This window comes from Tenebrio molitor, chromosome 1 (genome assembly GCF_963966145.1).
Source record: "Tenebrio molitor chromosome 1, icTenMoli1.1, whole genome shotgun sequence".
NCBI classification, from domain to species: domain Eukaryota; kingdom Metazoa; phylum Arthropoda; class Insecta; order Coleoptera; family Tenebrionidae; genus Tenebrio; species Tenebrio molitor.
Window position 1 is genome coordinate 17,758,071 of NC_091046.1, and position 18,002 is coordinate 17,776,072.

An 18,002-nucleotide genomic window follows, 5' to 3' on the forward strand; every position below is an offset into this window, starting at 1 on the left:
TCTTTCGGTGTTATAAAATGGTCCAAAACTAATTTACAGAACATAAACATTAAAACTAGAGTTCTTTTTACTAAATTTAGTAAACACCATCCTAAATCTGCTATTGAAAGATTTAATTTACCACGCGAAAACGGTGGTAGGGGTTTTTCAAATCTAGAAATACTGCTAAAAAATCAAATTGCTTCACTAAAAAATTATTTTCTCAATAGAGCTCATGATAACACCTTTTTCAATGCTTTGGTTTCAGCCGATAAAGGCTACACACCTTTAAATTTAAGTGATAATATAATTTCAGACATTGTTAAGCCAAATATACCTGACACAATAGCAAATATAAAACAGAAGTCTTTACATGGGAGATACTTTAAAGAACTGGAACAACCAGAAGTTAATATTCAGGCCTCTCATGCATGGCTTAAGAAATCAAATATTCACCCTGAGACGGAGGGTTTTATATTTGCAATACAAGATCGTGTTATAAATACAAGAAATTATAAAAAACACATATGCGGTTTACAATCGATAATTGATAAATGTAGGATTTGCGGAACTGAAGGGGAAACAATTGAACACATTATTTCTTCTTGCACCGTTTTGGCTCAAAGCGAATATAAAAAACGACACGATATATTCGCTAAAATTATACACATGAATTTAGCTGTTAAATTCAATTTATTAAAGAATACACAACCACATTATAGTTATACACCAGAAAGTTGTTTGGAAAATGACAGTTACCAGTTATATTTTGATAGAACAATTTTAACTGACATTCATATTAAGCATAACAGACCAGATATTATAATTTTAAATAAACAACAAAAGCAAGCATATCTTTTAGATATAGCTGTTCCAAATTCACATAATATAACACAGACATATAACACAAAAATTAATAAATATTTAGAGCTGTCCGTTGCTATGAGAAATCTTTGGTGTTTAGAAAAAATTTCGATTTTACCACTTGTAATTTCAGCAACGGGAATAGTACCGCAATCTCTTTTTAAAAATTTAAAAATTCTGGATTTAGATAACACATTGGTAGTTGAAATTCAAAAAGGTATATTATTATACTCATGTCATATCGTGAGGAAATTCCTTAACATTGACACAGAACATAATACACAACAAAGTCATAATGCGGAGGCGAGACGCCGGTAATTATGTTGATAAGCACTGCACTATTGCTTGATAGTAATATCCGTAATAGTGTATGTACTCCGGCAAAATTGCCGTGCCGCCGGGTGGAGGTGGGATAGTGTATTGAAATGAAACATACATATTTGTAGGGCAGTTCTGGGTAAATTCTTATTAACTAAATTAATGACGGAATTGACAACAATGGGCCGTATGATTTCCCTTTCATTAAAGTTAAAGAACGTCGTTAAATTGTTTTGTCTTTGTCTAACATAGTACTTGGCATATACTCTCACTTTGTCTAATCAATTATTTAGCTAATAAAAGGCTTAACGAATGGGAAATCATACGGCTCAGTGCGAATATTTAAAAACGAAACGTCATATGACAGGACCTGACGCCAATCTAACAAAAAAATATCGCGGCCTCCTGCGTGTTTAAAATAATCGTGAACGGCATATAGGTACCATCGGTGGACATTAAAAGCTGGGACATCCAAAAATTTTTCATTGTGTATCAAACTTTCGCTTTGTCACAAATTGTCAGATTAACTATTGTCACATTGACATCACATCTTTGCAATCAACTCTTACCCCATCGAGTTTCAATGTTTTTTTGTTACCTACCTGTTTTGACCACCAACAAAAAACCCATTCTGTGAATAATTACCAACTATTTAATTCGGAAAATAAATAATATCATTCAATATGAAACAAACTGAACTTTAACTTGATCGTTTGACAAATAAACGTCATTCACCCCGTCATAATTTTTATAACCTTTTCGTAAAAAGTCAGATTTAACCGACAAAAATTTTGTAATTTTTGACTTCAACAATTGTCATCTTGTCCAAGCTTTTATTGTTCACCAATGGTACATGTGTTTAAAGTTCTCGTTATAAAAGCATACCAGTTAATAACGACCACTTCTTCTACTATTTGGCGATACAAGTCTGAGATATAGGCCGTGCCAAACCCAAATAACCACCACCTATCGAATTAAGTTGGTGAAAACAAAGTTACACTAAGTGTATAATGGAAATTTTGACATCACTAAAATGCTAGACCAATCAAATTTAAGTACACAACGTTGCCGGTTGATTTTCTGGGTAGAATGCAGTGTTGGTGGTTATTTGGCTTTGCCACGCTGGAACTTATACAGGGTTATTCTAAATGATTGCAGTCCAAGTTGGCGTAAAAACTTAATGTAAAAGGAGTTAAACAACTCAATATTGTTAGATTCTATAGTCAATTTAAAAAGAAATAAACACAATTCTCATCATCGCACTTTTCACCTAAAAATGACAATGACAAAAACTGACAGTTCACAGTGAAGCGGGAAAAATTTCATAACATGGGCATGGCTTGCTTCGACTACAATCATTTAGAATAACCCTGTAGGTAGAACTAATTCCCAAATGTTTTTTTTACTTGTAGTTCATTTATTCTTAAATATACATATACAGGGTGATTCTGATTACTATGATCACAAAATTTTATTCAAATTGAAAAACAGCGAATTATTCTATGAGAGAGTAATTTATCTTGCAGGAATAAAGACGTTAAATCACCTTGTATTATTATTTATTATTTGTCATGAGTTGTTGTTCAAAACCCACCACACTGAAATCTAAGGATTAGAAAAAAATCGGTAACTGTTCAATAGGTCTTTATTGAGTAAAACAATCAGTCAATATTTATTGCTTTAAAGGATATAACCTCCGTATCCTCCATAAGCGTAAGGAGCAGCATATCCGTAGCCATATCCTAAGCCACCGTACGCTCCATACAGACCACTATAGAATTGTGGGGCAGGTTTAGGGGCGGCAAGAGCGACAGCGAGGACAACCAAGAGTACCAACTGAAAATTTGTCAAACATATAGATCATTATGTTCAAAATCTGCATGTTTAAATAGTTTAATAAATAAATACCGAGCGATCATTTAAAAAATAAATCGAGTTTGCTTTGGAGCCTATGCTATAGCATGGGTTGCCATAGGTAACACGCCGACTCGATTTATTTTTTAATTGATCGCACCGTACACAGGTATGTGGGATATACTTGTAATAGTAGTGGAAAATTCTGTGACTTGACTATGTTTCCATTAATAAAATAACATAAATAAAATGCTAACTTACAAGTTTGAACATTTTTGCGGATTAGTTGAGTTACTTGTGTAATGACAGTTGCTCGTTTTATGCTGAACCCAAATTGAATGAGGTTTTATATATGGTTTTGGAGATGTGACTATGTACATCCCACCACTAAAGAGAAGGTAAATTGAAACAATACTAGTCTTATATTTTAAGTATTTAAATATTTAAATGACATTTTTAAATCAATAAACAAAGTTTTATGTTAATTTAAAAGTAGAACCAATTAGCATTCGGAGGCCTGTTCCGTGATTTCCTGTTCTGAATCGTGAAATTTTACAAGACACACCCCCATTCTGTTCATATAAATATCGCATTAAACCGAAAAGAAATCAGTGTTTGCAACTGACAAACTATTGAAACTCACCTTCATAAAAATGTTTAAACTTGTAAGTACAAATATGATTAAACTACAGGGTCTCTATAAATGATTGTCTGGTCAAGCCAGCCTTGGAAAAAAATTTTACTGTTCCGCTTTTTTGAAACCGATGCCAAATTCTAGTTAGTTTTCACGGTCACTTCTGACATTAGTGACTGACGTTTCGTTTGCGCTTGTCAGTCGAGTTTTGGTTCCTTATATTCGTTTTATCGCAGTTAATCACAGTTAATATACACCAAAAATCAGTATTTTTCAATAAAAATTGCAAGTACGTCCGCTTTTAGAGGTAAATACACTGGCAAAATTTGTGAGGTTATGCTTTAATGTTTTATGTTTTATTTTAGCTTTATTTTCTTTACAATGGTTTATTCTGTTGAACAGAACACGTTCATTGTTGTTTTTTACTTTCGAAATGGAAGATTTAATAATGGGGAATTATCTGTTTGTAAAAATGAATTCCATCAAAATACCTGAACAACATTGTGAACAGATTTTTAACAATCAGAACAATTAGCAGGGGTAAATCATTAGGATGAAATACTCAAGGATTTGAAAGAAATGGTGGAAAAGACTACAGATATCCATAGCCTGTTTATCTCAACAATCTGGTGTACCAGGATGCACTAGTCACAAAATCATTAAAAATAGGCTACAACTGCATCTTTATAAAATTAGTGTTGTACAAGAACTTCAACCTGCAGATTATCAAAGTTGTGTTCAGTTTGAAAATCACTTCAATTTCATAATTTGGAGTGCTGAGAATCCACACCAATTTGTAGAGACTCCTTTACATGTTTTGAAAATTGGTGTGTGGAACTGTGGATAGCAGTGTTGCTATACCCTTAACTAAGAAATGTTGCAAAATATTTTTGAAAATAAATGAAGAATTGTCAAGTGTTTAGAAGTTAATGGGGGACATTCTCAATCTATTTTATAAAAAAATACCTATTTGTTATCGTTATTTAGTGTTGTAAATTATGTTGTTGAATACATTTGATTTTATTGAAAAACCAGTAAGACTTATTTGTTATGAAAAACACTGTTATTTATATTGGAAGAAAAAATGGGAGTCAATAACATATTCGACAATTCAGTCTAGGTCGTATTTACCACTAGCATAAAACAAGAAATGTGAAAGCACTAAAGCAGACAAAAAGGCAGTATCAAGTATTGTATTGTGGTATACGAGGACAAGGTGTTCTCAATATTTATCTGTTTGGATTTGTTCTCATACCAATTCCTGTACAGTGTGTGGCGGTACGATGGGGGCAATAATTGTTCCCCTGTGGGTGTTGATATTAAATAATAAATACATTAATGTTAGCAAGAGTAAAGCACAGTTGAAACTTGTCTCTGGTTAAAAGCCAACAACCTAACCTGAAAATGTGACATTCATTAATTGCCGAACAAAGCGGCACATTCAAAATTTGACAACTTTCCATGGCTGGCTGGACCCGACAATCATTTATAGAGACCCTGTATAAAGCATTAATTGTTTATTTTTTTACAGTTCGTATTTTTGGCTCTTGTGGCTTTTGCCCTTGCCACTCCTAAAGCTGAACCTCAGTTCTACTCGGGACTTTATGGAGGCTATGCTGGTTTAGGATATTCTTCGTTGGGATATGGCTATGCTGCTCCTTACGCTTATGGCTCTTTAGGATATGGATATTATTAAATTTGATAACAATTGTTTAGGGTCTTTATTTGAATTAAATGCTAGATTTTTGGTAAAATTCAATAAAATTTTTAAACAATACAAATATGTTTTTTGTTTGACACTGTCAGAATTTGAGAATTTTCTCCTATGTGAACGGATTTTGATAAATGTGACAACTTGTCAAAACGAAATGTCAAGTTAATTTTAAAGATTTTAAGCGATTTGGAGCCTTTAAGGGGGTCGCCGAACAGAAAAAACGTTGTATTCAACTCGTTCTTGTGTAAATTGGACTTTTTTTGGCACTCATGGGCCTTTAAAACGCTCGTTTCACTCGCGTTTTAATCTGGCCCACTCATACCAAAAAAGCCCAATTTACACACGAACTCGTTAAATAAATAACTATTTTCTTGTACCTACATTATTGCAAAACGTGCTTACAAAATCTATTCAAATTAAAACGGGTTGACAGACGGATAATTATTTCGGATTTTGTTCACAGCGTTGTCATAGTCATAGTAACGCTTTGCAAATCGAGTTATTAATTTATCAGTCTACCCAATGTCCTACCTGGTTTTTTGTGTGGACACTAGTTTTGTGTAGGTTCAAATAAAGGAAAATGTTTTAAAATTATATTTTTTATTAATCGGGCATTTTATTACCAGTAATTTTATCTGGTATTTATTCACTAGAATACCTATCTTCCAAATTTCACAAAAATCGGTCCATAAATAGTGGAGATACAATAAGACCTGAATGTCTTAGGTGGGACACTGAATAAATCTCAAAAAAAAAAATATTTTTTTTTTCAAGTTTTATTAGATAAAGTTCGTTTGCACGCAGGCAACCACAAAAAAAATGAGGTTAGATACATAAGAATTATAACAATTTATAATATGTCCACTGTTGTTGCCAGATACTTCATGCATAAATTTTTTAATTTGCTGAATAAAGTTCTATGTCAAAGTTATGTTTAATTTTAAGGCTAATATTAGTGATATTCAACATCGAGTAATGGCTTCACAAAATGGACGACTTATACAAGAGTGGCTAGGTGAGCGTTTTCCTTAAGGAGTCCTTCCGTGTCGTGGTACTATTATTATACATCTGCGTTTATGTGAGGTTGGTTCTGACTGGTCCCTAAAGTCACTAGGTATATCTAGTGACTTTAACTGGTCCCAATACCATGGTGCCCCCGATCCTCGATAAAACCTTTTGGATTTGGTGTACGACGTTTAAATAAATACAGAACACCAACTCCGGGAACGCATAGCCGACACTGCGAACCAGATTCGTAATAACTAATAACTTAGAAATGCTGAATTCTGTTTATGAAAATTGGTACCGGCTTACTCAAATGTGTATAAATGCCAACGGAAGGCGCATAGAACATTTATTATAAAATAATTTTTCTAATCTAGTTTACAGTTTTATTAATTGTTATTCTTAGTTAAAGTTGAAAGTACGAATATGTAAAATGTAAATGATTTTTCTCCCTACCGGTTAGAAATGTAGGCTGTGGATACCTCATTTGAGGTGAGAAAATTCAACTTTCTCGCTAAGGTAAGAAAGTTAATCATGAAATGTTTATGGTAAAACTGTACCAAAATACAAATGTCAAAAGTGTCAAAAGTGAAATAAGTTATTGATAAATGAAAGCCAATTCAATGAAGTAAGTTGGTAGGTCAATCATATAATCTGGAAAATAAACAGATAAGCTAGGTAGGTAGATTACTTTACCCTGTTTATATCAAATTTTCGAACAAACCTCAAATCTTCAAATGCGATGACAAGTTAATTAAACAAATAACACAGCCTACTATTCAATTCTCAAAATTTTCGTTTTAATCACGAATATAACCATCTTTTTTGACTTTTTTCAACAAAGTTGTGCCGGTAGGGAAAAAAATTGTATTCAAACCTTGTTAAGAAAGTGTCCTTGCAGACCTTAGGCACTTACAAACCTCGTCTACGACTCGGTTTATAATCTTTGCCTGCGGTCTGCAAGAAACCACTTTCTTACCTTGGTTTGAAATATACTATATTCAGGGTCGGTTTCACCAACGTGAGTTAAATTTAACTACAGATTAAAATACATATATGAAAACATTGTTACAACAATAGGTATAGTCCTACAGAAACTCTAGTGGAACCCGACTTCGGTCGTAAATTTATGTTTGTCACTTGAAAAATAGAATTTTATGCTCCAGCAATAATCCTACTAATAAATGCTAATGAGGGTTGTCAGTTTGGGGTTCGCAATGTTCGCTTCAAGCAGGGATGTTGCAGGTAGTGGTAGTTGTATTTATGACAAAGGTTATTACTTGATAATAAAATCTTATTCTTCGGTTGTTGTTGGTAAATTTACAACCAAAGTCGAATTCCACTAGAGTTTCTGTAGGACTATAACTAAGGTAACGAAGCATTTTAACCTACAGTTAACTTTAACTGGCGTTGGTGAAACCGGTCCTCAATAAATTTGTTCAGGCCGCTAGCCCTACCACTGGTGGGGGTTACCACCCCCCCTAACGCAAACCCTTGTTAGATTTGTACGCACTTGCAACTGAAGAATAAAACGAGAAACATCATCTCAATAAGTCTTTCTTTTTACTTCACCAATTTTAAAAGCGCCAAACGATATCGCAATTGGTCCTTCGAGAAAACGCGAACAAAATTATTTTGACTGTTTAACCACAATTAAGACGATACTCTTATTAGACAATTCTTCCATAATTTTGCCCACACTAGCTTTACATTTATTTACACTTTAAATAACCTGGTGAATTAATGTAGGTACGCTGCGTACACCGTTTTCAATAAATTAATGTCATCACATAATTTGATTCAATTTGTCAGATTTGTCACAAACGATTTAGATATGGTTGTTTAGATACTGTCATCCTTACAAACACCAACAATTAATTCCTAACTAGGTACTATGGCGGCCAAAAAATTTTGGCCGCCACTTTCTTGACATTCAAGTAAAGTGTAAATAAACCTTTAGGAATCGTAACCCCACTTTCGATTCTTGTCATTTTGACAATCAATTTAAACTGTTTGAAGCTCAGATATTCCAAAAATCCGACCTGAATGAACAAAATTAGAGCAATCGTACATAGATAACCTGAGGAAAATGTTCTGTATAGTAGCATGACAAAATAATTTTGAGTTTTGAAATTTACCACCCAAAAAATAACGTTCATAATCAAGACGGTAATCATGATGACAATAAAGTACGGATTACAATATTTTTTTTTTAATTGACAGACAATGACGGCCAAAATTTTTTGGCCGGCATAGTACGTATTTTTGTGGACAGGAGCGTCGAATGTGTGTGGATAGGGGTTAATTTATCCCCATTATTTTGGACCTAACAAAAAGGGGTTTTATTGACTTAAATATCTCCTTATCCTATGCCTAAAATATGGGGTCATTATAAATGATTGTACCTTCGTAGGTGGCTGTGCGCTATGCTTTAGGTGCGCCGCTGCGCCCAGTAGTTGTTACAAACATTTATAATGACCCCGTAGTTAGTACTTATCTAAAAAATATTCTACAAAGTGATCAATAAGAAAACAAATCATGCTACCTCATCTTTTGCTTTATCGAAACGCCTATCTTAGCTTAATCGTACACATGTGTACTTGCTATACACAGTCGTTGTATTGGTTGCCCACCTCTTGATAAAATCTGTTAATTAATTAATAATAATGAATGCTTTATCTTCAATGGCAAAACTCATTTTACTCATTATTCTGGGATAATTGTTACGAATGTAAAATGTTGCTCTTGTTTACTTTATAAATTTTCTCCATTATGAGATAATAATAATAAAAGGCACAATTATAATTCCAACATCTAAAATAAAATAAAAAAAAAATGTATTTTTTTAAAGGCACAATTACTTTCGGTAACAATGTAGTGGTAGATATAAATAGCAATTGTTAGTTTGTTCATCGTCCTGATGATGCCAACTTGGTTGGATGAAACGCGTCGACAAAATTCGACAAATTTTTGGTGTATGGGAATTTTTTCAATTTTTCGTGTAAAATTGTCACCAAGTGATCCATTTGTGTTCAATGTTCATTAGGTTAATTTACCTTTTTTAGCATTCTCAAATTTGTTGCATATTTGTAAGTAAAGGGCGAGAATTGCAAATTAGAAACAGAGCGCTTTATCGTAGAAAATAACTAGAATCGTTTGCACTTTTAGTTAGAAAAGTAACAAAGCAAAGTAGAAAGGGAGTCGGTAGAAAACAGGGACAACACGGTAACGGTAAAGCCAGGTAGTCGTAGAAATCAGAGGTGTGAGTGAGAGAGAGAGAATGAAAATTACGAATTAATTAGAACTGTTTTGGGAATCAAATCAATGTAGAACAATTTTTAAAAGTAGCAGATCAACGGAATTTGGTTGCATGACATGACACTTACGGCGTTTCAAGCCCAATTTAGGTTTCAAAATAATGTTAATTTGTTTCATTTTAATTCTGTTTGTTTCATTTTAATTCTGTTTGTTTCATTTTAATTCTGTTTGTTTCATTTTAATTCTGTTTGTTCCATTTTAATTCTGTTCCTGACGTCATTTGGAGCGTCTGTTTGAAAAAATAAAAAATTCATGTTGTAGAGATATTTTCATATTTGATGGCGGAAACAAAAGACTGAGAAGTGTCACAAATTTATATTGTCAGTGTCAAATTTCTCAAAGACGTTCGTGATTTCGACAGGAATGCAGCAAATTGGCAATAAAAAAGTTATTCATCTTCGAACTAAAGAAATATTTGTAATACGTTTGATTATATGAGAATAACTTTTCCTTTTGAAGCACTGACAAAAATTGGTTTCCTTAGAATTTGTTTTTTCAATCTATTTAGCGAAAATTTAAATTTACCCAGACATTCCTTTTTACGGCGTTTATGAGAAATTTGACACTGACAATACATTTTTGTGACATTTCTCAATCTTTTGTTTCCGCCACCAAATATGAAAATACCTCTAGTACTTTCAATCTAGCTAGATTATTGACTGCAAAATTTAAATTTATAGGATGATTAGAAATATGGTTTATTGAGAATATACTATACGATGGTCCACCCTGTATAATAATAAAAAATAAGCAAATTAACAAAAACATATTTTAATACAAAGCTCAATGTGTGTACCGTTTTCATTGAGACAGTCAACAATATGTTTAGTATGCTTTGGAAAAAATGTTGTTGTTATCTACTATTTTATTGCAATGCGATTTTTGAATAATAATTCAGATAAAAAATACTTTATTCAAAAAATAGAAATTAAGTACTTACACCAAAACGGCTGAAAATAGGCATTACATAATGTTAATAAAAGTGGCCTTAAAATTAAATTTTACATTTACATATAATGTCAGAAATGGTAGTTGCAACTTAAAAAAAAAATAAATTTTCGACATTTTTTGATTATCGATTTTGAAAAATTGCAGTACGCGTATGAAATATGAAAAAAATGTCACTAATAGCGCAAAAGATCGGCCAAGCCTTTGGGAATTCAATACAAAAAAATCGATTATCTATTTCCAATGGTTCAGAAGTTATATTTTTTTAAATGAAGCCATGCAATTCCGCTTTTTTACGAAAAAGATGACATAGGTCAAAAACAATGACAGATAAGTATTGACAAAAAGATGTCCTAAAAACAAAATTTAACGTTGAATCCAAATTAGAAATCAAGATGGGACCTTTCCATTAAAAAAAAAAAACAAAGATGGAGTCGATTTTCGGTATTTTTGGAAGTGTTACCATTTTGAAAATATTGTCGGCTACCAATTTTCATAATAATACGTGAATCAACATAGGACTTTTATTAATCTATAAATCTGATAATAACTGTATTTATTCAGGACCAATAGATAATGTGATATTTAGTAAACATTCATTTTTGACACTTCTAAAAAGAAGACGAGTCCTTAGCTCCCTTATTTATCGGACGATTTTAATTATCTATGCACCAAATTAAATGGTTGTGAATAGGCTACAAGACGGCCTAGTAAATTCACGTATAGCCCAAAGGGCTTCAAGGTTAAACTGTCAAAAACAATTTTTTTAAATGGTAACATACTTTTTTTTTTAGAAATTCTGATATATTTTTATTCTGAAAACAACAATGTATAACCTCGCAAAAAAAATAACACTAACTTTTGAAACAAATGACGAGCACCAAGCGAGAAACTATCAAAATGCATTGTGTTACAGTGTAATAAGTAATAACCAAATTAAGTTACCTGGAAAAACAAATGAGAAATAATAACATAGGGATTGCGCAAAGATGCTGCCAACGTTTAGCGCAAAATGGAGCGCATAGACGATAGTAGCGTTTTTAAACATTTTTTTCTTGTATTTTTGTAATGTAAGTGTATACTTGTGACACTTTTGTTCTCAGAATAAAAATATCTATCAGAATTATTTAAAAAAGTACGTGTTTGCATTTGAAAAAAAATTTTTTGGACAGTTTACCCTTGAAGCCTTTGGGGTATACTTGAATTATTAGACCTTTTTGTAGCCTATTCACAACCATTTAATTTGGTGTATAAATAGTTAAATCCTCCTATAAATAAGGGAGTTATGGACTTTTTCTGACCTGTATAAACATTTATACAGGGTTATTCTAAATGATTGTAGTCGAAGTAGGCCATGCCCATGTTATTACATTTTTGACGCTTTCATGTGAACTGTCAGTTTTGTCGCTGTCACTGTCATTTTTTAGCTGAAAAGTGCGGTGATGAGATTTTTATTTATTTTTGTTAAATTAACGATTGAATCCAGAAATATTGAGTTGTTTTGCACCCAATTTAACTCCCGCGTGTATACTCACTTATTCACATCATTTTGATGTTTTTTTTTATGTGGAGCGGCAACCATAAATTTTACATTCAGTTTTCACGCCTACTTCGACTACAATCATTTAAAATAACCCTGTACTAAAATTCAAGTATGTAGTTGAGACATAATCCCTAATAACAGTGCTTTTTTGAATGTGCCATATGATTTTTCAGGTAAGATTAACACAAATCATTTCTTGAAAATACTGCAAATGACACAGTAAATAATTGCAAACCGGAAAATAATCTTTCAAAATTGTTATTCGCTAAGTTGTGAAAAACAATTAGTGAAAATCTTTCTGAATAAGCAAAATATGTACATATGTGAGTTGAAATTGCATCTGTTAAATGCAGTTTAATACATGTTCCAGCATATTATTTTAACTTTATTTCCGGATTTTGAAACAGTTGTATATATTTTACCAATATTTTGCAACATTTACATTTAATCTGTGGCTGATTGTGAAATGTAAGAAGATGTTGTTAAACTGGAAATTTGCGGAACTGGTTGCTAAATGCTATGCTAATTGTAACAACTTTATTGTTTATTTATTTAAATAAAAAATGTTATTTGAATATTAAAATCTATTCATAATTTGTTTTATGTAATAAAGTAGGAGCATGAGTGATGTAACCTTCAAAATAATAAAATATACCTACCTCCAAAATAGAGGCGCAAAACAAAGCATATTATGTTAAATGACTAAAACAATAAAAGCAATTTGTGAAGATAAAAATAGAAAACGACAAAACGTGGTAAATAATATAAATAAACCCTAAATATACTGTACATTTCTTGAATTTCTTGTTTACAACCTTGAAAGTTTCCAAGGTACATCCCCGTAGAATTCGTATAAATATTGCACACAACATTAACGTAGTCACTGTTGGCGATCGATAAACTGACAAACAACACTCTATTCAACATGTTTAAACTTGTAAGTCACAAAAGTTACTAAATATGTTACTATTGTTTTCACTGTATTTTTTTAATTTCAGTTTGTTTTCTTGGCTCTTGTGGCTTTTGCCGTTGCTGCTCCTAAAGCCGCTCCCCAGTTCTATTCAAATCTCTATGGAGGCTATGCTGGTTTGGGATACTCTTCCTTAGGATATGGTGGATATGCTGCTCCTTATGGATATGGTGGTTTAGGCTATGCTTATATTTAAATACTGAATTTGTGTTCCTCTGTTTTTTTCTACGAATTTAATAAAATTTAGAAAACCATAAAAAATGCGTTTTTGTTAATATAATATGATATGATATGATATAGTGTTCCCATTTCTAATTTGGTTTTACTTCCAGCCCTGTTGTCAGGGAGTTAAATAAAATAAATACCCCACCTCGACAATAGGCAACTACCGCCATAAATCCTAGAAGAAAGTCTGTTGTCTGACCAAGTTACAATATCTTCACTATTGCCAAAACCACAACCCCAGCCCCTAATAATTACAATTGCACTGCCATAAAACCAAATTATAAATGGAAAAACTATATCTCTGGTTCAATCAAAAGTTTAAAAAATTATACCTATAGTAAATTCATTTATGCCCATTTTATCTCAAATAACGTACGGCAACATGGCTTTGATTTTTCGCTCTCATTTCCATGGATACAACAAAAATGAAATATTTGCAGACTATTGGGATACATAGAATGTTTTTAAATGTTGCCACATTTAGTGTAACAAAGAGGTTCATATCTTCTAAATACTCTGGGACGTCTCAATTTCAACTTGTTCATCGTCATCAGTCATCACTCTCACATAACACGTGTTCAATTGATCTTTGCGCTATCTTTCTCTAACCAACTTAATTTACGATGTTGTTAAAAAATAATGTCAAAGCCAACTTGATGAACATTTCAATTGAACACTTGTTACTTTATTAGTACAGTTCGTTCACTGTCAGTGTCATTTTTTATCCAAATTAATCGAATGTACATCAAAATTTCGACTTTTCTTTTGAGTGTGCTATTGCGAGCAAAAAAAGTGGGACATCAACACCACCGTGTTGACTTTTAACGTGAAATGATCCTTATCTGTTTCTAATCCTACTTTGAATTGATTGACGTTGTCATTATGTATTGTAGCTTGTATAGTCCAATCAATAGGGAGTTTTACCTTGCAAAAGGTGCAGAAAAGTTTATACTTGGCAGGTATCTTCTATCAGTCATATAATTAATGTTATTGAGTTTGCGACTTTGGGGGGTTGCCGCTCGCCCCGCCATACTGGACAATAGGGGTGGAAAATCACATTTCCGCGATTATTTCATTATCCGTGCGAGATACCTCTATCTAGGTTATTATAGAAAATGTAGAGCATGCAATTCTCTACATTTTTTGTTGTTTATATTTTTTTGTCAGATCAATAGTTTCGTAGTTACAGCGTGTAGAAATCGAAAATTTCTTTTATTTTTGTACTTTTTATTCTTTTCCACACCACCACAGAGGTAGAGCAATAGGGTGCTTTTTTTTTGACGTGGTGTCCCCAGTGGGCATAGTCCACGATGCAGTAGAAGTTTACTGTTTTACTCTTTTTGATCTCTTTGTAACGTAGACGGACCCGAATGATCTGGATCAAACGATATAGATGAGCTGAATTCATCAGAGTTTATGAATTCGGGAATTCCTCTTAAGAATTTTCCTCTTGTTCCTCAGGGTCATCGTCATCATCATCAAGATCATCTGGCGTTTGCCAAAATAGAAATTCATTGATTTCAGGTATTTGTTCGTCTTGATCTTCAGATTCTGGAACGTCTGTGATTATTTCATTATCCGTGCTAGATACGTATATCTAACTACTTACAAAAAATGTAGAACATACAATTCGCTACAATTTTTGTTCTTAACGTTTTTTTTTGTCAGATCAATAGTTTCGTAGTTACAGCCTGTAGAAATCGAGCATTTATTGTTTGTCCGTCTACGGGAATATCGGACTCCAACGTGTATCCTAATGAAACAGGTAAACGCCAAATGATCCTGATGATGATGATGATGACCTCAGGGAACAAGAGGAAAATTCTCAAGAGGAATTCTCGAATTCATAAACTCGGATGAATTCAGCTCATCTAAACCGATCGATCCAGATCATTTGGATCCGTTTACGTTACAAAGAGATCAAAAAGAGTAAAATAGTAAATTTCTACTGCATCGTGGACTATGCCCACCGGGGACACTACGTAAAAAAAAATGCACCCTATTGCTCTACCTCTGTGGTGGTGTGGCAAAGAATAAAAAGTACAAAAATAATAGAAATTCTCGAATTCTACACGCTGTAACTACGAAACTATTGATCTGACAAAAAAACCTAAAAACCAAAAAAATGTAGAGAATTGTACGCTCTACATTTTTTATAATAACTTAGATAGATGTATCTCGCACGAATAATGAAATAATCGCAGAAATGTGGTTTTCCACCCCTATTCTCCAGTATGGCGGGGCGAGCGACAACCCCCCAAGGTCGCAAACTCGGCAATATTAATAATATGCCTAATGGAACATACCTGCCAAGTATAAACTATTCTGTACCTTTTGCAAGGTGGAGCCTTTTTATGTCTCTATTGACTGGACTAGTAGGGAATGAGTCTAAGTAAGCAGGTAGTGAATATTTATTTAATGTAAAGTCGCAATCAAAATCTACCTTTATCAAAAGAGGACATTTGGAAAAGGAAAATAGAAGTATAATAGCTATTTATGTAATAAGTACATAATATAGGTCTTTGTGGACGAGCCCTATAGTTTATGGCAGAGCGAGCTTGCGAGCGAGGCTAATAAATAGGGCAAGTTCACAAAGCCTAATTATGTACGAATTACATACAAAGCTTTATGTTCGATTGTGAAGTTAAGTTTCTTTTAGATACAAAATTAATAGATTCTAAAAATTACGATAATTTCGAAGTGTTTTGTTTTTGTTTCTGTGGTTACGAAATTATTTATTACTATTTATTTGAAAGCGAACAGTGTTTGTGTTTGAAATACGAACTGAAATCGTCTTTATTTCTAGTTGTAATAATGAGCAAAGTAAGTGAAATTGCGGCAAAAGCTAAAGAATCTTGACTGGAAAGTTTTCTATTAATTCTATTCATTCCTGATTTAAATAAAATCAGGAAAATTTTGACGTTTATTTTGAAGTAATACCCAAAATTGACAAGCGGCCGTTTTACTATCTTTATGGACTAGTCCATAAGCAGATAGTTTGTGGACACTAAACGATATCATAAATCATTAATTATAATACAATCGAACATAAAATAAATTTTTAAACTGTCAGCTAGAATAGTGTCAAATTTCTATGACAATAATCAAAGGCAAAATGACAATAAAGCTTGAACTACATCGAATTTTTCAAAACTGACAGAAATTTGATGTCCCACTTCTTATGCTCCCAACAGTAGGTACATTAAATCTAGTGACAAATAAATTACAGTGTCAAATAGAAAGAAGTTGGGTTGTACACTGGTATTTCAATAGTTATTTACGAGGTTTTTAGATTGTTTTTTAGAGTGTTTTAACAAAAACCGAGCGATGTAAAGTGCCTACCGCATTAGTAATGTAAAGGGTGTTTTTTTAAATTTGGCGTCGAAGTAGGCGGTGGAGAGTCGATTGAGATCGCACCACTCGTGTAAAGCGTAAGATTTAAACAGCTGATCCGTGATCCGTAACCTGTATAGTGCGTTCACAATCGACAGTTCAACGCCTACTTCGACGCCAAATTAAAAAAAAACACCCGTTATTAATCTTTTTGGCTGACAACTCGTTTTCTCAAATTTGAAATTTGTTGTAACCAATATATATACAGGTGTCCCAAAAAAAAAAGACGAGTACATAACTCCGTTATTTATGGGAAGATTTTAATTATCTGTACACCAAATTAAATGGTTGTTAATAGGCTACAAAATGGCCTAATAAATTCAAGTATAGCCCCATGGACTTCAAAGGTAAACTGTCAAAATATTTTTTTTTAAATAAGATTACATATTTTTTTTTAAGGAATTCTGATAGAGATTTTTATTCTGAAAACAACAATGTATCACAAATATACTTAAATACCAAAAATTCACAAAAAAAAATTAAAAAACGCTACTATCGTCTATGTTTTATGTTTTGCGCTAAACATTGGCGGCATATCTGCGCAATCCCACATGTTATTATTTGTCATTTGTTTTTCCAGCTACCTTAATTTGGTTATTACATTGTAACGCAATGCACTTTGATAGCTTTTCGCTTGGTGCTCGTCTTTTGTTTCAAAAGTTAGTGTTATTTTTTTATGTGAAGTTATACTTGTGATACATTGTTGTTTTCAGAATTAAATCCCAATCAGAATTACTAAAAAAAAGTATGTAATCCTATTTGAAAAAAAATGTTTTGACAGTTTAGTCTTGAAGCCCTTGGAGCTATACGTGAATTTATTAAGCCGTTTTGTAGCCTACTAACAACCATTTGATTTGGTGTATAGACAATTAAAATCCTCCGATAAATAAGGGAGCTATGGACTCGTCTTTTTTTTGGGGACACCTGTATCTTTCCGGTTTACAACATTCTACGGCGTCGTCCGATATCCATTTTCCACTGTCTTCTGTCATTACATTGTTCTTCGTTGAGTCCGCTTTGTCTCAACTCCTCTCGTATGCCTTCTGTCCAGCTTCGTCTTGGCCTTCCTTTTCTTCTTCTTCCCTGTCCATAATAGTACTTGTTTTGGAAGTCTCTCCCTTTCCATTCGTACCACATGCTCATACCATCTCAGTTGGTTAGTTCTAATGTTTTCCACTATTGTGGTGTTAACCTTCATGATGTCTCTAATTCTCTCATTTCTTATTCGTTCTCTTCT

The 18,002-nt window shown here is 32.8% G+C and overlaps 4 long non-coding RNA genes across 5 annotated transcripts; 3 read left to right on the top strand and 1 right to left on the bottom strand.

The window, feature by feature from the left end:
* Window positions 1-2,788: 2,788 nt before the first annotated feature.
* LOC138123718 (uncharacterized) lies at window positions 2,789-3,413 on the bottom strand. The gene is made up of 2 exons (XR_011156889.1): window positions 3,277-3,413; window positions 2,789-2,997 (listed from the first exon to the last, which is right to left on the bottom strand). It is a non-coding gene; the product is annotated as an uncharacterized lncRNA (long non-coding RNA).
* Window positions 3,399-5,430, top strand: LOC138123710 (uncharacterized). Of its 2 annotated transcripts, XR_011156887.1 has the most exons (3): window positions 3,399-3,413; window positions 3,509-3,680; window positions 5,181-5,430. It is a non-coding gene; the product is annotated as an uncharacterized lncRNA (long non-coding RNA). The 2 variants fall into 2 exon arrangements; XR_011156886.1 differs by lacking the exon at window positions 3,399-3,413 and having other exon boundaries at window positions 3,450-3,680.
* LOC138123726 (uncharacterized) lies at window positions 3,702-5,033 on the top strand. Its single transcript, XR_011156894.1, has 2 exons — window positions 3,702-3,956; window positions 4,015-5,033. It is a non-coding gene; the product is annotated as an uncharacterized lncRNA (long non-coding RNA).
* A 6,468-nt stretch (window positions 5,431-11,898) lies between the features above and the next one.
* Window positions 11,899-13,408, top strand: LOC138123733 (uncharacterized). Its single transcript, XR_011156898.1, has 2 exons — window positions 11,899-13,114; window positions 13,176-13,408. It is a non-coding gene; the product is annotated as an uncharacterized lncRNA (long non-coding RNA).
* The last annotated feature ends 4,594 nt before the right edge of the window (window positions 13,409-18,002 follow it).